We start from the raw sequence: 26,948 nt of genomic DNA on the forward strand, positions 1-26,948 counted from the left end.
GTCCACCTCAGATCCTCTCTGTCCACACTTGTGATTGTTGAAAGCTTGTATCCATAGCTATTTAGTGTGTGTCTGTATATAAAAACAAGCTGAAAAACTTAACAACTACATGCCCTCTTACAAAGAGATGGAGTTGTAGGCTAACTTTATACTGTCATATCTTCTGTCTGCTGAAGAGGGTTTACAGTGCAACAAGTAACTTGAGCAATTAGAAGTCTGAAAACTCAGATTATAAAAATCGTTGCCTTTCACAATTGTGAGAAAAGAAAACAATAGAGATTAAATCAAGAACAACAATAGTAACAACAACAGTAACAACAAAACACTTGCCAGGTTGCTTCAGGTTATGTGCTGATGCTAAAAGAAGATAAAACAAAGGAAGTGAGTTCTCTGTGGAGGACATGCTTGGATGCAATGCCGGCTAGCAGTATTTCCCTCCAGATTCTCTACCTGATGATATTGGCAGTTCCCAGTGTGTGGTTTAAGAAAGGCCCTAGTGACCTGACACAGCACTTCAAATACAGGCATTTAGAGCAGCCATCGTCCTCTCTGAGCTGCACCACTCAATGCCTGAATTACTTCAGGGCATAAAAATTTACACTCTGTTGGAGTTTGAAGGCAGTGAATTGTCCAGTGAGAAAACATTGCAAATAGATAGGACTGGACTTTAGAATTGAAAAGAGGATTTTTTTTCCTTCAAAAGCCTCTATGTATTGTTTCCAATCCTAACTGAAGGAAAGTCACATTTCCTCTGAAGGCTTGGTTATCTGTTGAAATCTTACTGACGATAGACATCTTAGAAAAAAAGGCATACAAATTTATTACTGTATTCATTACTGTATTCATGGACAAGGGAACCATACAGAATACAAAATTCAAAGAAGGGCAAGATCACTGAAGCAAATGACCTTGTGACTAGCTATATGGATTCTTCATCTTATATCAAGCCAGTACAAAGTAAAAGTTTATTACTGGCCACTGTGCAGGGAGAACAGCTTAGAACAGACATTCCTATTTTATCTTAAGAGGAAGATTTTGAATGTTCATATATTTTCTGGGGCAAGTTTTGTATATTTCTGATCTTTTTTTCAGGGAAGGAAGGAGGACATTTTCAGCGTACCCACTCCATTGCACACAACTCAAAATGTCCTACACTTGAGGTATAGAATGTTTCCCACCTTAGAGATCTCATAAGAGATCCTGTCCTAATGTGGCAGGAGGTGGGGCAGGCAACTTCAAGGTTAACCTATGAAATAAGCTGGTAGACAGAACCACCAGAGTTGCCCACCAAGCAAGGGCCACATATAACAGAACATGTGTGTGATAGGACCTGTGAGACCTTGCAGAGAATGTGAGTGCTGTATAAATGGGCCAATCAACCATCACAGCTACTGATATGGTGCTTTTCGGCCTCTATATTTTCCATTTCACTCCTGGTACAGAATCATACCTACATAAATAAGCAGAAATAAATAAATAAATAAATAAATAAATAAATAAGATGTAATAAATAATTTTTAAGTATTAATGCATGGAAAGAGCAAATTAATAGTAACAGATTGGAGTCCTTTCCCAGTCTGGGCTACATAGAGCAGAGCAGGTGAGAAAAAAAGTCCATGATATAAAAGTATGGAAGAAGATGAATGTTATCTAAATGATTTATACAGGTTGAGGTATGCCTGCATAAGAGCATTTGAATGCCACTTTCCAGCCCATAAGTTTGCTTTTATTCTTGGTAGTGTATTTTTCTTTTTCTGCCTCCCTGTTTAGTACTTCATGTGCCCTTGGTGCAATTTTTGTCCCGGATCATAAAAACCTGGAAATTTCAACAAATACCTTATGTATTCTGATTGACACCTAGAAGAGTTTGAATCATAACATCTGATTTAAGCATTATTGACATAGCATTAAATTACAATGGAATTTAAAAAAAACCAAAACCTTGTTGCCAATAGTTATGAGTACCAAGTGAAGTCAAGGGTTACTTAGCTTGTGACTTAGTTTCCTTTCTTATTGCTGTGACAAAATCCTAATATGGGCAACTTAAAAGAGAAAGAGATTGTTTTAGCTCAAAGTTTAAGTATAGTCCATTATTGCTGGATGGGGAAGTCAAAGCAGCAAGAACTTGAATTCATTGGTCATATTGCATCCACAGCCAGGAAAGAGAGAGGAGTGAATGAATGTGTGCTTACATTCAGCTCACAGTTTCCATTCTTATAAAGCTCAGCATCCCCTGCATAGGGAATGGTACCCAAAGTGGGTGGGTCCTTCTATTTCAAGAAGTGAATTCAAGAGAATCTTGATGCCCACAGGTCAACCTTTATAAATAATCCCTTATCTAAATAGTCCCTTACTAGGTAATTCTAGACTATGTCCATTTGATGATTAAAACTATCATAACCACTCAGTTTGTGAACTAACTCAATAAATTATGACACTGAAGAAAGACACAAAGTTGTCCACTATGTTACCAACATATCCTGGTTAAGGCACTGCCTATTTTTTGCTATTTCTCTGTTCCACCTGCTATTTAAGACAGAGAAAAACATTATAGGAAGGACTGTAGACAATTTTATAAGATATAGTAAGTGAATTTTAGAGGCAGTGAATGGTCTCAAAGACTAGATAGTAGCCAGGGACAAAGTTCTTCTGAGCTTTGAACAATATGGTAATAAGTTACAGGAAGGTGAAGAATGGGACTCTACTAAGAACAGACATTGTCCTTTTATTTTTAACTTTATTGAGATAGGATTTTGCTGTTCAGGTTTGCCTTGAACCAATCTTCCTTGGGCTGGAATTAAGGAATGTGTGACTAGATATTATTCAGAATTTGCCTTATTTTTTTTAGGTAAGAAATGTAGTGTTTTGAAAGACAATGGCTCCTATAGTTTGAATATATGGTCCTCAATTGGTAGAACTGAGTGAGAAGGATTAAGAGGTGTTGCCTTTTTGGAAGAGATGTGTAATTGGAGGTGAAATTTCAAAGTTCCCTAACTTAGCTGACTCTCTCTCTCTCTCTCTCTCTCTCTCTCTCTTCTTAGCTTGTGGTTGTCTTAGCATGTAAGTTCTCAGATTACCTCTCATGTCATGCTTGCTTGCCTACTGCCCCTCATTATGGTCATAGACTAACCCTTTTCATCTGTGAACCCAAATTTAATGTTTTCTTTTGTTAGGTGCCTTGGCTACGGTGTTTTGTCACAGCAATAGAAAAGTAGCTAAGACAAAGTCTGTTTGTAACATCCTCACAAGCATAGATTGTATCATTATAAACAGATAGGAAGCTTCTGGTTTTATTTTCTTTGAGTTATCCTTGGTTAATGGGACTATAAGAAAAGAGTCTGTAACACATGAATTTACTTTGGAATATTCTTCTTCAATCAGGTAACAGAACTGCAGTGAATGTTCCCCAACCCCTCGTGCTTGGAGGACCTGGAGAGGTTAGAGAAACATGATTCCTAGGCAATCTCTAAAGCGTCCACTTCCCTTACTTCTTAGTATGTCAAAGTGTAATAGAATGTCATTGTGTTTTGAATCTCAGTAGAGCTCTCTGGCGTTAATTCTTGATCCTACTGTTCCTGGAGAAACTGTGTATTGACTTAGCTTTATATTAACTTGACACAAGCTAGAGTTATCAGAGAGGAAGGAATCTCAGTGGAGGAAATGACTCTGTAAGATCAGACTGCCGAACATTTTTTTAATTACTTAGTAACTCATGGGGAGGGCATAGCCCATTGCAGGTGGTGCCATCCCCGAGCTGGTGGTTCTGTGTTCTATAAGAATGCAGGCTGATCAAGTCACAAAGAGCAAGACAGTAAGCAGCACCCCTGCATGGCCTCTGTGTCAGCTCCTGCCTCCTGGTTCCTGCCCTGTGTTGTGAGTGATTGTTCTCACTGCTTTTAATGATGAGCTGTTACATGGAACTATGAGTGAAATAAATGTTTTCCTCCCCGAGTTGCTGTTGGTCATGGTGTCTCATCTCAAATGCAGTAATCTGAACTAAGACACTGGCTTTCTCTTTTGGCTTCTTAGTCCTGTTAATAAGATAGTTTACACATGGACTCAGAAGGAAGCTCAAGGGTAGTTTGATTAGAATTTGAAAGAATGATATCAGGACAAGCAAGCTAAAAACCCTGGCAGCTGCTGGAGGACTGTGCTGCAAAGGAGAAAGAGAGCCAGGCAGTCATGCCTTTTGGGTTAGGGTCCAAGAAAGTGGGCAGCACTGGAGGTTGGCAAGCAGCTGTGTGGTAGAAGATACAGAGTCAAGTGAGAAAATCCAACGGGCCAAGTGTGCTGCCTCCCTCCCCTGACTTTTCTTCATCAGCTTGACAGCAGTAGAGTTGTCTTGGAAGAGGGCACTGCTCCCATTGGGCTGGTCTTTCTGTTTGGAAGCAAGCAGAATTCTATAGCACTCAGTCCCTCCATAAGTGCATTCCTTTGCCTGGAGTGCCCGTCTATTGTCAGATGGGTTGACTATTCATCCTTCAAGTGCCTAAGCATCATTCCATTGCCAACGCAGTCAGAACCCTCAGTCTAAGGATGCTCTTTCCCCCATGTTTCTGCCACTCTGTATTAGTCTTTTGTGATGTTTATCACAGTTTAAACCATACACTGATTTGTGTACTGTTTCTTTACATATACTTCACTCTTGGTATTGTAAGCTTCCTGAGGGCAAGGGCTATGTCTGTCTAATTCCACAGGATTAGAGCTTGGAGCAATAAATACATAATATATGTTTGTCTCTGTGCTACTATGCTCTACTCAGGTACACTCAAATTGCCTCTTTTCCCCCTAAAAAATAAGCTGCATTTTTCTCTGCAACCTAGCACGTACATACCTTTTCTAGCCCCTGAGTTTTACATGCTCTTTAATTGGCACTTTTTCCCTCTCCAGATCCTAATTCATCCGACCTCTCCTGTTTTTTCTTCACTACTAGGGGTGTGTGTGGGTGGGTAGAGGGGAGTATTGGGGCACCAAAGTTGCCATCCTTTTGGACAATTAAAAATATAAGTCAAGAACCACTTCACAAAACCTGAAGGAAGGACTGCTCTGCTCAGGGTACTGTCCAGGGGGCTGTGAGTGGGCGTGACAACTTCTAGTGGCTGTACTCCAAAGTGGCTGAAGCACTGTGAGCATGGGGCTCAGGCAGCTAGCAGTCAGGCTAACCGGTGGACCATCTGCTGTTTCTCAGGGCAGCTGCTGTCAGGACAGCTCTGGGGGGGGGTCTTCATTATGTAGAGCTCTGTGAGCTCCTTCCACTACCTTCACTACAGAGGGTGCCGTTTTGTATGTTTTCACTGGTATATCATTCATACAGGATATCATAGAATATGATATCAGGATATCATAGAGGATAAAACAATAAATTGCAAAGTCCCACGGCTTCCAAAATGAAATTGTCTGAGTGTGGGCTCTTGTGAAGTGTTAGTCATAAACTATGCCAATACATCTGAAAAATAGCAACGTCAAAACACTATATTAAAAAGAAAGAAACAAATCTCTATGTTCCTAGGTAGTCAATTCATAATATGTAGGGAACTTAAAATCTTCCTCTTGATTTTAGTTTTGTGTGTGTGTGTGTGTGTGTGTGTGTGTGTATGTGTGTGTGTGTGTGTTTATTTCTTTTTGGCAGAATTTGAAGTCTAGGATTTAGATCACATTTTAGTTTTAAATGAAGTACCCCCTCCAAAACATTCATATGTTGAAGACTTTGTCCCCAGATCTGACCACTGAGAGGTGGTTGGAACATGACAGCTCTGACCTCACTATTGTTAGATTCAGGATTTGACAGTGATGGAAACTTCCAGACACAAGGCCAACTTGGAGGAAGTAGTTCGCTGACTGTACATCGTTGGGGGTTATATCTGTACTGGTACCCTCTGTTTGGCTTTGTCCTTCTTAGTTACCAGGAAGTAAGCAACTTTGTTGTATCATAGTGCTAGTCTCCAAACCAGAAGTCTAAAAAAGGCCCCTTTCCTTGTTTTAATTTTTTGGGGGGTGTATTTTGTTACAGCAATGCGAACTAATAGAGATGTTGTGAAAAGTTCACATGAGATGGTTTATGTTTAATTGGAATGAGAATGCCAGGACTAAGGGAAGGAGGAAAAGAAAGACAATGGAATCAGTGTTGTTGTCTTTTCCAGGTTTCCGCTCATAGTAGATTCATTGTTTTGGTTTTGTTACATAACAGCATATCACAATTGATACCATGTGTCAGAGCAGTGCTATTCACCTTGTAGCCAGGATTTATTAGATTATTTTCTGTGAATGAATGCTTTGTCTGCTTTTATGTATGTGTACCACTTGCACATCCACAGAGGTTGGAAGAGGGTATAATCATAAGTGGAGTTACAGATGTTTGTAAGCCACCATGTGAGTGCTGAGAATTAAACCCAGGTCCTTTGGAAAAGTAACCAGTGTTCTTTCCAATGAGCCAAGTCTCCAGCCCCTAGGTCCCTCCTCTTAGAGACTTTACCAATTTCCAGCATCACTACAGCTCAGGACTGAGTCTTTAGCACATGGGACTTTGAGGGACACCCAAACGGTAGCAGATTATTTGTGTGTGTGTGTGTGTGTGTGTGTGTGTGTTGGAAGCATTTTCCAATTACACGGAGAATAGAAGATTTAAACAGCAGTTTGCAAAATGCTTGTGTATTAACTGCATGGATGGTTAGTTCAGTCTTGCGATGCAAAGAGCTTCAGGGTATGAATAAGACAATTTGGGAGTCTGTCAAATCTCTCTACTACTGAGATAGATCACGGACCAGGCACCAGGTAGGAGGCTTTTAAAGTAATGCTGGAAAAGATTATGTGCCCAGAACCAGGGAGCTGCTGTAAAGTGATGGTTCCCTAGGAAGCTGAGGACAAGGAGGTGCGGGAGCTTCGCGCTGTTTTTATTTCTCCTCTCCTAGCCTCCAACTGCTGTCAAGGCTCAGAAATTCCAGACATTTCTCCTTTCAGCCTTTCTTCCAGTTATTCGAGATCGTGTGACCTGGTTCTGCCAGTGAGACTGACAATGAGATCACACAGTGGCTCACATCTCAGCCCTTGAAGGGTGAAGCATGGGGATCATGAGATCGAGGGTAGCTTGTACTATGCAGAGATACCACAAAGTAAGCAAATTAAGAAATGAATTGATTTTCAAAGAGGTAAGAAAAGAATAGAAAGCCAACAGTGGTGAATGAGAGGGGTGGGCTAAGAGTATGAAAAAAAGAGGAGATACTAGACCACCACCTTGCTCCTTGGATGTGCAGATGACCGTCGACCTGGCTTTGTGCATTCTCAGATAGATCTAATATTAGCGTTTTCACTGCCATTGTGATCTCAGAAAGTTTATAAGAATTGCAGACAATGAGGGACCTGACCCTAAGCTGTTTTCGGTCAATTTGCACCTGTCTACGTCCAGGTTTGATTTCTTTAGAGTCTAAGATATTCTTAGTTTTTATTGTTGCTGTTGCTTACAACCAAAAATCTTTTCTAATTGACATGGGACTTGGTTTAGTTTTCATTCATGCAGGATAAATGTAGGCTCCCAAGAAAAGCCTGGATTTTATTCAGAATTAGATACCACTGAATTCAGATTCTGGCTATTTCTACAAGCTACCCATGTAGACAAGGGTAAGATAATATTCATTACATGGATTTCCTTATCTGTTAGTTGATGGAGGTATATATGTAAATGCAAAGGTTATCAACTGAACCCATTACCAGATGTGCTGGAAGTTAAAGAACAGTGAGGTGGTAGGAAAATTGTGATGTACACCGCAGGGGTAACCAGAGAAAGACACTTTCAGGGTCCAATAAGCTGGATTTGTTCCCCTAGAAATGACTTTCATTACACAGTTTTGAAGGTCAATTACGGAATTTAACCAAAGCAGATCTGTTCTTACCAAAAGCCTACCCCCAGATCATGACATCATCTGCAGCATGTCAAAAGGAGGGTGTGGTTTCCTGTTTCTTTAATACTTAATTAGTGGCTGAATCTTTTGACTGCCCTTCACTCTGAAGTCCTGGTCTCTGTGGAACCTCTGCAGCATCTGAGTTTTGGCTGGGTGGATACCATGGCAACAGCTGCACTTCCAGTACCAGAGATGTGCTTGTTTTTCTAAAAGCCTGGCACTAGCCTTCCTTCCAGTTCGTTCCCTTATTAAATCAGGCTACTAGACAACTAGACTATCTCTAATTACCTAGCCAGATGAGCTCTGTGACTTGAGAATACTCAGTAGAATTTTCTGTTCAGGGGTTTGCCTTGTCAAAATACAATGTTCTCCATTCTATTTTCTAGCAAAACACCACATCTGAAAGGAAAGAATATTTAGACCTCCTTCTTAAAAATGCAGATGATTTCAGAGACTGTTGGCAAATTCTTATCTTTTTTTTTTTTCAGGAGATTGCACCTCTACCAGGAAATAAGCATCTCAAGTGAATGGCCAGTTCCAGGACCACAAATTGTTTGACGGCTATCGGAAATGACAGAGTCTCTATATGACTTCTTTTCTCTGGGTAGATTTAATCACTGGCCACATTAATACCTCCCTATATTAGCCTTTAACTTGTATTGGCTCCATTTCTTGTTCCTCACCACTGTGGTCTAGGATATAAGAAAAATCAAGATGAAAAAATAGTAAAAATCAACATCAGAAACCTTGTCTACATGGATCCTTGAGCAACCAGAGCCCAATGAGTTTCCCTTACCATAAAAGGAAAAAGAATAGTAGATATACATTTTTTTTCTATTTTGTAAAGAATTTAAACTATGGTAGCATCATTAATTTAAAGACAAAGGACAGAGTCCTATTTGATTGCTTCAACCGCATTCTCTCATTGTGGGTGAGAGACAAGTGAGTAAATCAGAACTTGCCCTTTCTGAGACAGTCTAATGTTAGGAGGAGAGGACCATGAAGTGTCAATCAACATATGGAAATGTGAAACTCACTGAAGAACTCTCCCAAGGGATAAAGAGTCAAGACAGGCTAGACCTAAGCTTATGACCTCTACCATGTAGAGAAGCTTTAAATGTTTTCTTTTTCCCTCTGGAGTTCCAATGAAGTAAGGCTTAGTTTATAAATGAACTCATGAGAGACAGGAGAAAAGTGAACACAATTTATTACATCTGTGGGTATGAGGGAAAGACATAAAGCATGGGTCTTAAAGAAGGGCCAGATGGCTGGCTGATGTCTGTAGATAATTCTGAGTTCAAGAAAAATGGGGCTGTGCTGTCCTTAAGGGGAAGGAGGCAGTATGCTGTGTGAGGCTGAAAGAGAAATATGAAGTGAGAAAATGTTATTTGATCATACAGAAAAGATTTCTCAGTAATCCTCTTGTAATTTCCCCGGATTTTTTTTAAAGATTTATTTATATTATTTCATGTATGCGAGTACACTGTAGCTGCCTTCAGGCACACCAGAAGAGGGTATCATATCCCATTATAGATGGCTGCAAGCCACCATATGGTTGCTGGTAATTGAACTCAGGACCTCTGAAAGAGCAGTTCAGTGCTCTTAACCTCTGGGACATCTCTCCCGCCCCCTTTCCCCAGATTTTTAAAAAGTTATATTATCTGTGTGTGTGTCTGTCTGTCTATCATCTATCTATCTATCTATCTATCTATCTATCTATCTATCTATCTATCATCTGTCTATCATCTATCTAATCTATCATCTATCTAATCTATCTATCATCTGTCTATCTATCATCTATCTATCTAATCTATCATCTATCTAATCTATCATCTGTCTATCTATCTATCATCTATCTATCTAATCTATCATCTATCTAATCTATCTATCATCTATCTAATCTATCTATCTATCTATCTATCTATCATCTATCTAATCTAATCTATCTATCTATCTATCTATCTATCTATCTATCTATCTATCTATCTAGTTTGTATAGAGTCGGTGAGCATGCACATGCCAAAGTATGCATGTGGAGGGACTCAGTTTTCTTCTCAAACCCTGTGGCTCTCAGGATTGGAACTCAGGTTTTTCTGCTTGGCATCAAGGACCTTTACCCACTGAGCTATCCCACTGACTGTAAGATTATTTTATGCAGATAAAAAGTAGTCCTTGAGAGAAAATGCTGTTTATCTTCATTGCTTACTCTTCTAGTATAGACAGATGGAAACACTTTTATATAAGAACAGATCATTTGGAAACATTTCTGTCTACAGTTTCTCTGAGTAGCCTTTTAAAGGTCTGCCACAGAAATGCTCTCTAACAGTATAAGGGGTGCCACCATTGCTAGTGGAAAGATGACTTTAAGAAAAGTCATCTGACCTTATTTGTCCACTGGTTGGTGCTTTGACGGAGAGCAGAAAAATGCTGTTGTCACACAAAGATGTGGTATGATGGGTGGTTGCAGGCAGGAAGCCACCAGGCATTTTTTTTTCCACAGTAAGCATCATGCAATGCTTGAGAATAGTACAGGTGGTAAAATGGGTATGCAGCAGCAGCAGGAGGAGAAAGAGGAGGAGAAGAAGGAGAACATGGCAGGGAAGCTGAGCTGCAGGAACAAGCAGAAACAATCTAAGTGATGGGTGTGTTGAAAAGAAGTGGCTATGGGCAAATGTACAAATGTGTTGTCCTGAGCAGAATTCAAGACACAGGAATGGATCACACCAGGAAAACATATCTAGCTACTGTGGGTAGGTATGGGCCCAGATATAGCACCTGTTTAAGTTACAAGCCTTGCTGTTATGATAGAGGAATAAGGACACATGCAGGGATGAACTCTAACCAGGCAGTGAAGGTCAAGGGATACTTCCTAGAGTAGGTGATCACTAAGTTACCTTTGAAAGTATAGAGGAAGACTGGGGTGAGGGGTGGTGGTGAGTGAAGCTACTTAGTGCAGGAAATGACCCTGTTAATTTTAGTTTCAAGTGGTGAAACCTGGTTAAACTTGGGATAGAGAGCTTCCATGCCTTAGGAGGTTCTTTGATGAATATAGCAAGCATTATGACAGGCTAGGCTAAGTAATCACAATACTGCAAGTGCTCTTCCAGGCAAGACCACACTGTAAAGACTCAGTGCAGTTTCTATAAGTGTTGGAAATTACTGTCATGTTCAAGACAAATAAAAGGTTTCTTTGCTGTAGATGAGCTTGGGTTCAAATATTGAAGCTCCCATCCACATTCTGGCCACACACACACACACACACACACACACACACACACACACACGTACGTACGTACATTGCCTGTCTGAGTGCCCTTTGTAAAGAATATTATCAAAGAGGGATAGTGCCACCGACCTTAAACTTCTGTGATGGCCGAGTGTAAATGAGGTATGTGAAGAGGCTACAAACGAAGACTAAGACGAATAGCTCTTTTCTGCTCTTCTCATGGAATGTATAAGGCAATACACCAGGCTATAGATACCGAAATGAAAGCTGTGACTACCATTTTTATAGAGAATCTCCTTCCTCTTTCTTCCATTTGAATATTACTATGGAGACAACACGACTGCCCCATGAAACCTAGGAAAAAAAAGCTAAAGTAATAAGCTGTTGTCATTCTCATCTTAGGAACCTTATGCCTACATGAATATAAATTTAGTAAATCAAAGAGATGCTCCATTCTTAAATGTAATTTTTAGCAATTCCTTTCCAAGACCTTTTTCATGAGAATTTAAAGGAGATGAAAATATGATAGACTAAACATTTTATGGAAACAAAGAATGCATTTAAAAATCTTGCAGATAAAGCCTATTGATTGACTTTGGGATATTTTTAACCAGGTGCAACAATTTAACGCTCATTATAGTAGTGGTCTCATTTTGTATTCATGAGCTAGATGTGGAATGCAGCGATCCCACTGCTCAGGGAAGCAGGAGCCTGTTCAGTTCTAAGGAGGCCAAAGCTAAATTCTTATTTAAAAAAAGTCACCCAATTATTCCTGGTGGAGAACATGGAATAATAAAGACTGTGCTTTGATCTTTGGAAGCATATTTAAGAGACCCCCTGGAGGGGTTGTTAAAACCCAGGCAGCTGGGGCTCAGCCATAGAATTTCTGATTCACTGGGTGTGAGGTCAGGCATGGGGCATTACATTTTGTTTTAATTATTATACTATATTATATTGTATCGTACTATAGTCATGTGTGTGTTGTGTATATGTGTATGATGTATACATACGTGTGTGTGTGTGTGTGTGTGTGTGTGTGTGAGTGTGTGTGTCTTTGTAGCTGTGCACACCCATATGTGGAAGCCAGAGGAGGATCCTGACACTCCTGCTCTGACATTCTCCTCCTAATTTCCTTGAGACTGAATCTGTAATGGAACCAGAACCTGGAGCCAGGCCAGCAGGCAGCAAGCCTCGGTGATCCTGGCCTCTCCCTATAACACAGGTGCCCCTGGGCCGCGCTTGACTTTTCACTTGGGTGCTGGGAGTTTGCACCCAGGGCCTCGGGCTTTTGCAACCGGAACTCTTACCCACTGAACTGTCTCCTAGCCTGGAGTCTGCATCTGTAAGTCCTTACCCGATACTTGTGCTACTTTGCTCTGTCTGACATCACAAAGCATCACAGATTGGGATGAAAAAAATGGAAATTTAAATTTTCACAATTCACAAGAATGAGAGAGTCAGTATCAAAATGTTTGATTTCCCCCCTTTTTAGAAACTTACTGTTTCCTCATGTGGTGGTAGCAGTGCTGGTGAACCAGAGTGAGAGTGGGAGCAAAAGTGGGAGGCAGGGCGAGGGAAGACATGCTCTCTGATCCTCTTCTTGTAAAGACATCGGTCTACGGTTGCATAGTCTAATTACTTCTCAAAGGTCTCATTTGCATATGCTATCACATATCTCACATAATATGAGACAGGTAGGCCTGATAATACAAGTTTTGGGGGACCATAAACATTCTGGGCCTTACATCTTGTTTGATCTCTAAAACTCATGTTTTTCTTACTTGCAAAATATCTTCATTCTATTCATATGTTCTACTTTATATCAAATCATTTTAGCATCATGTTTTAAATTTAATACCTAAGGTCTTAATGAGCTGTCATAGAAATTAATTGAGACTTGAGGTCTGATTCATCTCAAGGAAAAATGACCTCTTTAGTATGAACCTATGACAGCAGACAAGTGATTTTCAAATGCAAGTGTGGAGCAGGCAAGGGGTCAGATGTTATCTAGACGAAAGAAAGGAGTAATGGCTCTAACCAAGCCATAACTCAAGAGGAGTTCCACAAGCTCTTAAGGCTTTTAATGAGCTTCCATCCATGCTCTGGTCTACTTGCTTACTTGGTGGATTGGCTCTCATTTTGGCTTGACAGGGAACCACTCTTGTCTTTTGGGAAGGTCCTATATTCTCAAACAAGAAGAAATCAGACTTGTTCTTTGGGCTCTCTCTCAGAGTCATGGCCCTGGTGGTTTCTAATCACCTTCATGGTCATTCATTCTTATATTCATTAGTTTTTCCTTTGAAAGATGAAGAGTGCTCACATCTGGATAGGTCTATCTGCTTTCTAATGTTGCAGTAGCCCCAGGAATACTGTTCTACTTTGTTTTCAGTTGTCTCAGTTGATAAGATCCCTTCTGTGTTTCTTTTTCAAATGACTATGCATGTGGCCTCTTTATCAAATAGCTCTTCATCCATCTTAATAAAGTCTTAAGCATATTTTATTTTACTTCTTTCTCTCTCTCACTCTCTCTGTGTATATATATATATGTATATATATGTATATATATTATATTATATAATTTTGTAAATATCTAAGCTGTTTTTTCCTTAAAAATTCTTTAATTTCTATGTTCTCACATTTTATGTTATTAGAAGTCACATCACTCCTCAACACTGTAGACATCTCCTCAGCTAAATATCTAATCTTATCCCTTGGAAGCTCTACCACAAAGCTCATCCACAAAGACCCTGAACAGCATTCTCTATGTTCTTTCCCACCTTTCAACAAAGATTGGCTTTCCTGTAGTTTTCAACAGCCCAGTTCTCTTCCTACTGAGAGCTATAAAGAATGACCTTTAGCCACCAATATCTCTCACAGCAGTCTATTTCTAGCAACTTAGGCTGTTTCTAGAATGCCCCTTAAAACTCTTCAGTTCACAAAGCTTCATCTACTTTGTTAGGCATTTGTTAAAAAAGCATGCCATTTCTCGGTAGAAAAATCTGTATTCTTCCATTTTATTTCTCATAAGAAAGTATCATAGATTGGTACATCAAATATCAGATATCTTTTTTCTAGTTTTGAGACTGCTGTTTCATCCTCTTACCGGTGAGGGCTCTCCTGACCTCCAGAGGGATATTTTCTTAGAGTCTTCACAGGTTGCACACTGCCCAGGTCTCATCCCAGACTCACTGAGTCTGTCTATGCAGAACCCAGACAAACTTGCTTAAACATGCTCCATATGGTGCTGATGGCTGCTATAGTTGGAAAAATCACTGCACTACCCCACCGCTTTCCTAGTTTTAATGAAAATTTTAAATCTTCCATGGAAATATGATTAAAATTCCCATTTTGATTCTAGGTCAGGAAATGAGATCTTGCAATTCTATTGAGATATTTTAACATACAAAATTGTATTTAAGATGAGTATCTTCATGTTTGAAACATACGTAGATTGTGAAATGATTGTCTCCTTCAAGCTAATTAGTATAGCCATTAACTCTACCTTGTTGGTCATTTTTTGGATTGCGTGTGTTTGCATGCTGAGCTATTGCTGCCATGCTGTTCCAACCAGCAAATCTCTATACCTCCAGCCTGCAGTTCTTTTTGCTATTATTAGGACATTAAATAATGATAACCCAATTGCTGAGCTTCCTGCTGTACTTCAGAGGGTATTTCCCACACCCGCATTATGAATAACCCATATGTTTTCACATTTTGCTTCATGCTAATGTCTTGAAGTTCTTGTCATACAGATCTTTCATTTGTTTGGTCAGAGTCACACCAAGGTACTTTATACTGTTTGTGGCTATTGTGAAGGGTGTCATTTCCCTAATTTCTTTCTCAGCCTGCTTATCCTTTGAGTATAGGAAGGCCACTGATTTGCTTGAGTTGATTTTATAACCAACCACTTTGCTGAAGTTGTTTATCAGCTGTAGGAGTTCTCTAGTGGATTTTTTTTTGGGTCATTTAAGTATACTACCATATCATCTGCAAATAGTGATAATTTGACTTCTTCCTTTCCAATTTGTATCCCTTTGACCTCCTTATGTTGTCTAATTGCCCGAGATAGTACCTCAAGTACGATATTGAAAAGATAAGGAGAGAGCGGGTAGCCTTGTCTAATCCCTGATTTTAGTGGGATTGCTTCAAGTTTCTCTCCATTTAGTTTAATGCTGGCTACTGGTTTGCTGTATATTTTTTTTTACTATGTTTAGGTATGGGCCTTGAATTCCTGTTCTTTCTAAGACTTTAAGCATGAAAGGATGCTGAATTTTATCAAATGCTTTTTCAGCATTCAATGAAATGACCATGTGCTTTTTTTCTTTGAGTTTTTTTATGTAGTGGATTGCATTGATGGATGTCTGTATGTTGAACCATCCCTGCATCCCTGGGATAAAGCCTACTTGATCATGGTGGATGATAGTTTTTATGTGTTCTTGGATTCTGTTGCCAAGAATTTTATTGAGTATTAATACACTTTTCCTTAAATTCAAGAAATTCTCAGGTAAGGAAATTCTCCAGAGGGCCCAATATTAGGCTCAGACACATAATGAAGGGGAGTGGGTCTTTATGAGCCCAAATGCTTAGTGCACTTTTATAGTCATAGAATAAGCCTAGTGTAAGTGATGACTTTTATTCAGCAGTGGTAAGTTCAGAGGAGGCTCACTATAAAGTATTGCTATCTACAGTTGATTTTAAATCCTAGTTGCTGGGCCATTATAGTCCAGTGTAGTAGCATGTACCTTTGTAATCCACAGATCTCAGCAATGGACTGAGACAGTGCAGAGTAACCTCTCTATGGCTGGCCACAAGTTCTCTGCTTAATGCTTCCTAGTAGACTGGGTGAAGTATGTTTCATCTGAACCTAGAGGAACCATTGGGAATGTTTCCACAATATTTATCATCCCCAGAATAGTAGCGTGTGCCTGGGGATAGAACCCGTCTTGTAAAGAAAGTGAAAGAGAAGGCACATTATTTTTGCAGGTGCAACAATGCCTTATCAGCTCCTCATGAGGAACAGGAAAGTCTGCTTCCTATGATGCAGTAGAATCTGTGATGAGGGCAAGGACCATGCCAATTTTGCCCACCACTGGTTCCCCAAAACTAACCTAGTACCTAGCATGGTATAGATACTGTGTACATATTCATTGAGTGAATAAACAAATAGTGAATTTTCCAACACTTCAATACTTAGATATGAGTACAAAATCTAAAAGACTTATTTCTTGGTTTGCAATGTTTTCTTCTCTTGCACTGCATTTGAAGTTTCAACATCATGTGAGCATTTACATACACATTATTATTTTTCTTCTACTTCTAGCTGTGAAGTTAGACTCTATATATGGATACACATATACATACATAGATACATCCATGTATTTATGACATCTTTAAACATTGGCACACTCTAGATACTAATACATGAACAGTATAATGTATGAAGACTTTAAAAATAGCATACTTCAAAATATATAAAGGATGACAAATTTATCATAAGTATGTGTACTTATTATATCAAACATCTGACAACTATTTTCTAAGTTACAATATTAAAAAATGAAAACATTGCATTTTTTAATATTGAGGGAATATTTTGAAGCACACAGAAGTGGCATTAACAGGTAACTATAACCTCCATATTAATACCTCAAGGAAATGTGCTAATGCATGCACTATTCTAAATAAACTAGAAGAGTAAAATACTATGCTAGACATTTTAGTATACAATAAGTGGATAAATAAGAGGCAATCACATTTCTACAGTTATAAAAGAAATGAGGCAGTTCATACTAGAAGCATATATATATATATTTTTCTATATTCTTTGTTTACATTCCAAATGATTTACCTTTTCCCAGTTCCCCCCTCCCTATATGTCCCATAAGCCTTCTTTTCTCCACCCATTCTCCAACCACCTCCCTCCTTTTTCTCTGTCCTGGTACTCCCCTACAATGCTAGATCAAGCCTTTCCATGATCAGGACCTGCTCCTTACTTCTTCATGGGAGTCATTTGTTATGTTAATTGTGCCTTGGGTATTCAGAGCTTCTGGGCTAATTAATATCCACTTATCAGAGATTGCATTCCATGTGTATTCTTTTGTGATTGGATTACCTCACTTAGGATGATATTTTCCAGTTCCAGCCATTTGCCTAAAAATTCCATGAATTAATTGTTTTTAATTGCTGAGTAGTATTCCATTGTGTAAATACACCACATTTTCTGTATCCATTCTTCCATTGAGGGACATCTGGGTTCTTTCCAGCTTCTGGCTATTATAAATAAGGTGACTGTGAACATAATGGAGCATGTGTCCTTATTGCATGCCAGGGAATACTTTGGGAATATGCCCAGGAGAGGTATAGCAGGGTCCTCCGGAAATGTCATGTCCAGTTTTCTGAGGAACCACCAGACTGATTTCCATAGTGGTTGTACCATCTTGCAATCCTACCAGTAGTGGAGGAGTGTTCCTCTTTGTCCACATCCTCGCCAATACCTGCTATCTCCTGAGTTTTTAACCTTAGCCATTCTAATTGGTGTGAGGTGAAATCTCAGGGTTGTTTTGATTTGCATTTCCCTAATGACTAATGATGTTGAGCATTTCTTAAGGTGCTTCTTGGCCATCCCATTTTTTTTCAGGTGAAAACTCTTTGTTTAGATCTGTACCCCATTTTTTAATGGGATCATTTGGTTCCCTGGGATCTAACTTCATCCTAAAGCAAAAGAATATATCTTTTTCTCAGCACCACATGGTACCTTCTCCAAAATCGATCATATAATTGGTCACAAGATAGACCTCAACAAATATAAGAAGATCAAACTAATTCCATTCCTCCTATCAGATCACTATGGAGTAAAAGTGGTCTTCAATAGCAACAAAAACAGCAGAAAGCCCACATACACATGGAAACTGAACAATACTCTACTCAGTGATACCTTGGTCAAGGAAGAAATAAAGAAAGAAATCAAAGAGTTTTTGGAATTTAATGAAAATGAAGGCACAATATACCCAAATCTATGGGACACAATGAAAGCAGTGTTAAGAGGAAAACTCATAGCCCTGAGTGCCTCCAAAAAGAAAATGGAGAAAGCATACACTAGCAGCTTAATGACACACCTGAAAGCCCTGGAACAAAAAGAAGCTAATTCACTCCGGAGGAGTAGAAGGCAGGAAATCATCAAACTCAGGTCCGAAATCAATCAAATAGAAACAAAGAGAACCATACAAAGCATCAACAAAACCAGGAGCTGGTTCTTTGAGAAAATCAACAAGATAGATAACCCTTAGCCAGACTAACTAAAGGGCACAGAGACAGTATACAGATTAAGAAACTTAGAAATAAAAAGGGAGATACAACAACAGAAACTGAGGAAATTCAAAAAATCATCAGATCCTACTACAAAAGCCTATACTCAACACAACTGGAGAATCTGGAGGAAATGGACAGTTTCCTAGACAGATATCAAACACCAAAATTAAATCAGGATCAAATAGATCATCTAAACAGTCTCATTACCCCTAAAGAAATAAAAGGGATCATAGAAAGTCTCCCAACCAAAAAAAGCATGGGACTAGATTGCTTCAGTGCAGAAGTCTATCAGACTTTCAAAGAGGAGCTAACATCAATACTCTTCCAACTATTCTACCAAATAGAAACAGAAGGAACACTACCTAACTCGTTCTATGAAGCCACAATTATGCTGATACCAAAACCACACAAAGATCCAACAAAGAAAGAGAACTTCAGGCCAATTTCCCTTATGAATATTGATGCAAAAATACTCAATAAAATTCTTGCCAACCAAATCCAAGAACAAATCAAAATGACCATCCACCATGATCAAGTAGGCTTCATCCCAGATATGCAGGGATGTTTCAATATAGAAATATATTAAAGAAAAACTACTAGTTGAAAAAAAGAGAAATCAACAATGACACCAGTGTAGGTTCTTCCTTGGAATTGGTGTCACCTACCCCTCTTAGGTAGCTGTACTGTTGTTCCTGGACTTTTGATGATGAGGTATTTGAGACTGAGGGAGGCCATTTAGTTTTCCTAATTGGATTTGTATTGTATAGGCCATTGAATTAATGATCTCTTTCCATGTTTTATTATTATTATTTATTATTATTATTATTATTATTATTATTATTATATCCAAAGGCAAAAACATAAACCACAGGTATTATGTTGCTATTAATTGTCAACTTGGCATCTAGGAGGCAGGCTTCTGGATAGACTTGTGAAGGATTGTTTAGATTAAGTTTAGCCTCTGAAAAAGTCTATGAGGCATTGTCTTGCTTGAGTTAATTAAAGTGAAAAGACACATTTTGATTATTGGTATGGCCATTCCCTGAGCAGGGGGTCATGAGCACTTTATACATAAAGTGGAGAACATAAACTGAGCACAAGCAAGCATCATTTATTCATTGTTCTCTGCTCTCGACTGTGGACGTGATGTGACAAGTTGCTTCAAGTTCCTGTTGCCTCTACTTCCCTTCAGTGATGGACTTTAACCTGGAATTGTGAATCAAACAAATGCTTTCTCACAGAAGTTGCTTTTGTCCAGGTATTTTATCACAACAACAGGAAAAAAAACAGAATAGCATCATGGCAGACAGATTAGAAGATTCTATTGAACCAAGAGGCACATAATAGATTTTAATAGGGTCAAAACCAACCAAAAGATTTCAATATACTTGACATTGTTCTGATATGTCTGCACAGGAAATGATTTAAATGGACATAACAAGCAGAATAATATCCCGAGAGTCTTGGTGAAAATAACCAAAAGTTATATTTCTTTTGTTACATGGTTGAGATTTCTCAGATAGTTACTTTATGTTAATAAAATTGCCTGTTTTTAAGACTTATCAGAATGAAGAAAGCATAACCATCCTATCACACACACGTCCACATACACAATGAATGAATGAATGAATGTAACACAACTTTTAAAGAGACAATGAAGTCTACAAATGGTAAATTTAAAAAAATATTTGATAGAAGACTCTTAACCTTTTTGATAATCATGTATAAAATGATTTTCGCAGTATTAAAAGATATTTTCTTTATAGCATGTAAAATTGATTGAGCCTCCACTCTACCAATGGTCATCCAGGACAACATAATTCCAGGTAAGCTGCTTGCTTGCAGACCCCCTCCACCCTAACCCACCCCATCCCCAGCACACACATCCATCCCCTGCACACACACCCATCCCCAGCACACATACCCCATCCCCAGCACACACACCCCATCCCCAGCACACATACCCATCCCCTGGGCAGAGACCATTTTGACTACAGGCCATGCCATCACCAGAAGTTTAGCCTGCAACTTGGATGGAAGAGTCCCTCCTCACAGGCCAGAAGAACAGAGAGGAATCAGAAACCGAGGAACAAAACACACAGCCAACAAAGACAAAGTCAGAAATAGGCACCTACACCTATAATCACCCCAAGCCCAGTTGCCTAGATGCCAGCATAAGAATACAACCAACCACAGCCAAGGCAATATGTCACCAACTATCCTACAATAGCAATATGTTACCAACTATCCTACTATAGCAATATGTCACCAACTATCCTACTATAACAATATGTCACCAACTATCTTACTATAACAATATGTCACCAACTATCCTACTATAGCAATATGTCACCAACTATCCTACTATAACAATATGTCACCAACTATCTTACTATAACAATATGTCACCAACTATCCTACTATAGCAATATGTCACCAACTATCCTACTATAACAATATGTCACCAACTATCCTACTATAACAATATGTCACCAACTATCCTACTATAACAATATGTCACCAACTATCCTACTATAACAATATATCACCAACTATCCTACTATAGCAATATGTCACCAACTATCCTACTATAGCAATATGTCACCAACTATCCTACTATAGCAATATGTCACCAACTATCCTACTATAGCAATATGTCACCAACTATCCTACTATAGCAATATGTCACCAACTATCCTACTATAACAATATGTCACCAACTATCCTACTATAACAATATGTCACCAACTATCCTACTATAACAATATGTCACCAACTATCCTACTATAACAATATGTCACCAACTATCCTACTATAACAATATGTCACCAACTATCCTACTATAACAATATGTCACCAACTATCCTACTATAGCAATATGTCACCAACTATCCTACTATAGCAATATGTCACCAACTATCCTACTATAACAATATGTCACCAACTATCCTACTATAGCAATATGTCACCAACTATCCTACTATAACAATATGTCACCAACTATCCTACTATAGCAATATGTCACCAACTATCCTACTATAGCAATATGTCACCAACTATCCTACTATAGCAATATGTCACCAACTATCCTACTATAACAATATGTCACCAACTATCCTACTATAACAATATGTCACCAACTATCCTACTATAACAATATGTCACCAACTATCCTACTATAGCAATATGTCACCAACTATCCTACTATAACAATATGTCACCAACTATCCTACTATAGCAATATGTCACCAACTATCCTACTATAGCAATATGTCACCAACTATCCTACTATAGCAATATGTCACCAACTATCCTACTATAACAATATGTCACCAACTATCCTACTATAAAAATATGTCACCAACTATCCTACTATAGCAATATGTCACCAACTATCTTACTATAGCAATATGTCACCAACTATCCTACTATAACAATATGTCACCAACTAGCCTACTATAGCAATATGTCACCAACTATCCTACTATAGCAATATGTCACCAACTATCCTACTATAGCAATATGTCACCAACTATCCTACTATAGCAATATGTCACCAACTATCCTACTATAGCAATATGTCACCAACTATCCTACTATAACAATATGTCACCAACTATCCTACTATAACAATATGTCACCAACTATCCTACTATAGCAATATGTCACCAACTATCCTACTATAACAATATGTCACCAACTATCGTACTATAACAATATTTCAACACAAGTGAAGCACAAGAAAAAGACCTTAAAACCAACTTTATGAGGATGATAGATGTCCTTTAAAAAGAATCGAACAGGTTCTTTAAATAAATGAAGGAAAGGACAAATAATAAAGTAGAATAATTGAATAAATCCTTTAAAGATACAAGAAAGGCAAGGAAAGAACAAGCAAACAAAAACCAAACAGTTGAAGGAAACAAATAATACTATTCCAGATCTGAAAATGGAAATAGAAGCAACAAAGTAAACACAAACTGAGGGAGTTCTGGAAATAAAAAAAATCTAAATAAGCAAGCTGGACCTACAGAGTCAAAATTCAATAAAACAATAAAAGAGAAGAGATAATTTCAGACTTTGAAAATGTAATAGAAGAAATAAATACGATGGTCAAAGAAGTTGTTAAATCTCAAATGTTCCAGACACAAACATCTAGGAAATCAGGGACACTATGAAAAGAACAAACCTAAGAATAATAGGAATAGAAGAAAGAGAAAATTCCCAGTTCAAAGGCCCAGAAAATATTTTCATCACAATCATAGAAGGTAATTTTGCTAACCTAAAAAAGGATATGCCTAAAAAGGCGCAAGGAGCATACAGAACAACAAATAGATTGGACCAGGAAAGGAAGTCTCCTCGCCACATAACAATCAGAACATTAAACATACATAACAAAGAAAAATTTTAAAGGCTATAAGGGAAACAAAGCAAGTAACATATAAAGGCAGACTTATTAGAATTATACCCAACTTCTCAGTGCAGTCTTTAAAAGCTAGAAGGTCCAGAACAGATACTATATATGTCAACCTAGGCTATTATACAGAATAAAACTTTCAACCACTATAGATGGAGAAAACAATATATTCCAAGACAAAGTTAAATATAAACAATATCTATGCACATGTCTAGTCCTACAGAATGTACTACCAGAATAATTCCAAACCAAAGAGGTTAACAATATCCAGGAAAACACACGAAAAAGATAATCCCAGAACAGCAAAAGCAAAATACACGCATACACCAAACCTACCACCGTCACCAAAACAAAACAGGAATTAACAATCACTGGCCATTGCTAACTCTCAATATCAATAGACTCAATTCCTAAGGGAAAAGACATAGAGCAGCAGAATGTATACATAAACAAGATCCATCTTTCTGCTGTACCCAAGAATCACACTTCAACATTAATAAGATATTTCTTCAGAGTGAAGTGTTGGAAAAAGATTTCCCAAGCAAATGTGGACCTAAGACACAAGCTGCTACAGCATTCTAATATTTACAAAAATAGACTTCAAACTAAAATTATTAAAAGAAAGACAGGGAAGAACACCTGATATTCATCAAAGGAAAAATTAACTGAGATATTCTTTCAATTCTTAACATCCATGCCCCAAATGCAAGGGCATCCACATTTGTAAGAAACATTAGCAAACCTTAAATCACACATTGACCCTCACATATTTGAAATGAAAGATTTTAATACTCCACTTTCTCTAATGGACATGGCATCCAGACAAAAACAAAACAGACATAATGGAGCTAACAGACATTATAAATCAAGTGTACTTAACAGATATCTACAGAACATTTCACCTAAACTTAAAAGAATGTACATTCTTTTCAGCACCTCACAGAAAGTTCACCAAAGCTGATCGGTTAGTTTTGAAAGTTCAGTCACAGGGCCAGTCAGTCTCAAAAGATACATGAAAATTGAAATTCCCTGCGTGGTGGTTTGAAAATGCTTGGCCCAGGGAGTGGCACTGTTGGAAGGGTTGGCCTTGTTGGAGTAGGTGTGTCACTGTGGGGGAAGCCAGTCTTCTGTTTGCCTTTGCAGAGAAGATGTTTAACTCTCAGTTCATCCATTGTCCTGTGGGTGCTGGGAAGAGTAGTCAGTGCTCTCAACCACTGAGTCATCTCTCCAGCCACACTTAAAGAATTCCATGGTTTTCCAAATCCAAATCACAAAATTCACATTCTTCCATGATGTGGAAAACATGGTCAGGCCAATCACAGCAATACCTAGTCCCTGGTATGAACTTCTGTCTTAGGGTATTACTGCTATGAAGAGACATCATGGCCAAGGCAACTCTTATAAAGGACAACATTTAATTGGGGCTAACTTTCAAGTTCAGAAACCCAGTTCATGATCATTATGGCAAGAAGCTTGGCAGTGTCCAGGCAGGGGTGGCACTGGAGGAGCTAAGAGTACTACATCTTTTTTTCAAAGGCAAACAGCAGAAGACTGGCTTCCAGGCAACTAGGAGAAGGATCTCAAAGCCCTCTCCCACAGTGACACACTTCCTCCAACACGGTCACACCTACTTCAAGAAGGCTATATTTCCTAATAGCGACACTCTCTGGAACAAGCATATTCGAACAACCACACCCTATCTCCTGTCAGACCATCATGGATTAAACCTAACAGCAACTATAACAGCCTACAAAAATAATGGAAAGTGAACGACTCTCAATTGAATGACTATGTCAAGAAAAAAACTAAATGTTTCCTAGAATTCAACTAAAATGAATACACAACATACCCAAACTTATGGAACTCAAGGAAAGTGACGCTAAGAGGAAAGTTCAAAGTACTAAGTGCTTACATAAAAAAATTAGAGAGACCTCATACTAGAAACTTAAATTGTGCTTTAAAGCTCTAAAATGAAAAGATGCAAGCATACCCAAGAGGAGTAGATGGGAAGAAATAATTAAACTGGGGGCTGAAAATAACAAAACAGAAATAAAAAGAACAATACAAAGAGTCAATGAAACAAAGAGTTGGTTCTTGAGAGTATAAAGAAGATGGACAAATGTGCAACATCCTTAGTCATCAGGGAAATGCTAATCAAAACTACTTTGAGATTCCTTCCATCTTGTAAATGTCAGAATGGCTAAGCTCAATAATACCAATGACAGCTCATGCCAGCTCGGATGTAAAGCAAGGGGAATACTTCTCCTTTGCTGGTGGGAGTAGAAACTTGTACAACCACTATGGAAATCAATATAGCAGTTCCTCCAAAAACTTGGAATTGATCTACCTCAAGACTCAATCAAGTATACCACTCCTGGGTATATATCCAAAGGACACACACAATCCTACTACTTGCTCAAGTATGCTCATAGAGGTTTTATTCATAGTATCCAGAAACTGGAACCAACCTTGGTATCCCTCATTGGAAGAACGGATAAAGAAAATGTGGTACATTTACATAATGGAATATTACTCAGCTGTTTTAAAAAATGACTTTATGAAATTTGCAGGCAATGGATATAAGCTGTTAAGCAAAGGACAATCACACTATAATCCACAGATGTAGAGAGGCTAAGCATCAAGAAGGGCTGTGAGGGACACTTGTGGATCTCTCTGGGAAAGGTAGATAAAATAGATTTTATGGGTGGATTGGGGTCAGGTGGGAACAGGAACAGGAGGGGTCAGGTGGCAGGGAGTAGTGGCAGATAATATGGGGAGATATGACTGGGATTAGAGAGCAGTTTGGGAGTAATGTAGAAAGCTAATACAGTAGAAAGTCACAGGATTGTATGAGGACTCTTGGTAATGCAAGATACGGAGTCTGATTCAGCCATCTCCTATAACCAGGAAAGGCTTCTCTTGGTAGGATTGGGACACCAACCTAGCCCCAAAACTTTGACCGACAACCTTGCCTGCCTGCAAGATATGCTGGTGCAATGGAGGTGCAGAACTTGAGGTAGCAGCCAACCAATGATTGGTCTAATTTGAGGCCCAGGCCATAATAGTAAGACCCGTACCAACCCTGTCTGGGTGATTAGGAACTGGAGGCCTGATAGCCCAGAGACCTTGAATAGAAAAAAATCACTAAAATGATTCCTAATGATATTCTGCTATACTTACAGATCAGTGCCTAGCCTAGCTGTCATCAGAGAGGCTCTCCTGGGTAGCTGATGGGAGCAGATACAGAGACCCATAGCCAAACATTGAGAGAGACCAAAGTAGAGATCTCCACTTGGGTCCTCTCCTACCCCCACCTCACACACACATCTTGGAACTCTGGGAAACCTGAAGAAGATAGGGAAGAAGAATTCTCAGAGCCAGAGGAGTTGAGGACACTAGGAGAACACAGCCTACAGAATCAGCTGAGCAGGAGTTATAGGGGCTCACAGAAACTGAAGCAGTAATCACGGGTCTGCACTAGGTCCTCTGCATATATGGTATAGTTATTAGCTTAATGTTTTTATGGGAATCCTAACAGTGGAAGTGAGTGGGTCTCTGACACTTGCTTTCCCTTGAGACTCAGTTGTCTTGTCCAGCTAGATAAGAGAGTCTTTGCCTAGATTTATTGTACCTGTGTTCAGTTGATAGCCTGGGGAGGCCTGCTCCTTTCTGAAGGGAAATGGAAGAGTGGATCTTGGAGAGTGTGATGGGGGGCAGGGTCACTGAGAGGAGTGGAGGGAGGGGAACTGTGGTCAAAATGTATGAGAGAAGAGTACATTTTTTTTTAAATGTGTTGAATACCAGTGAGGATATAAGGAGAATGAGAAGAGCGAAAGAGACAAATACATATGTTGTTTTAATCTGGGTTTTCCTCCATGGGCTACAGTCTCAGTCAGCAAGTTGATGATCCTCAGGTCATGCTCTTCTTTTCTCTGACTCTCAGCAGTGATTTTACATTGAAAATCAATGAAAGTAAGCATCTCTTTTCAATGCTACTTTATGTTACTAAGCTACAGTAACATAGAATCATACTGTCCCTCTGGTACCCACCAGTCCAATCAACAGCCCGTGAGATGCACCTACCATCGTGACTCAGCATCAC

This window comes from Apodemus sylvaticus, chromosome 4, assembly GCF_947179515.1.
Source record: "Apodemus sylvaticus chromosome 4, mApoSyl1.1, whole genome shotgun sequence".
In the NCBI taxonomy this organism is placed as follows: domain Eukaryota; kingdom Metazoa; phylum Chordata; class Mammalia; order Rodentia; family Muridae; genus Apodemus; species Apodemus sylvaticus.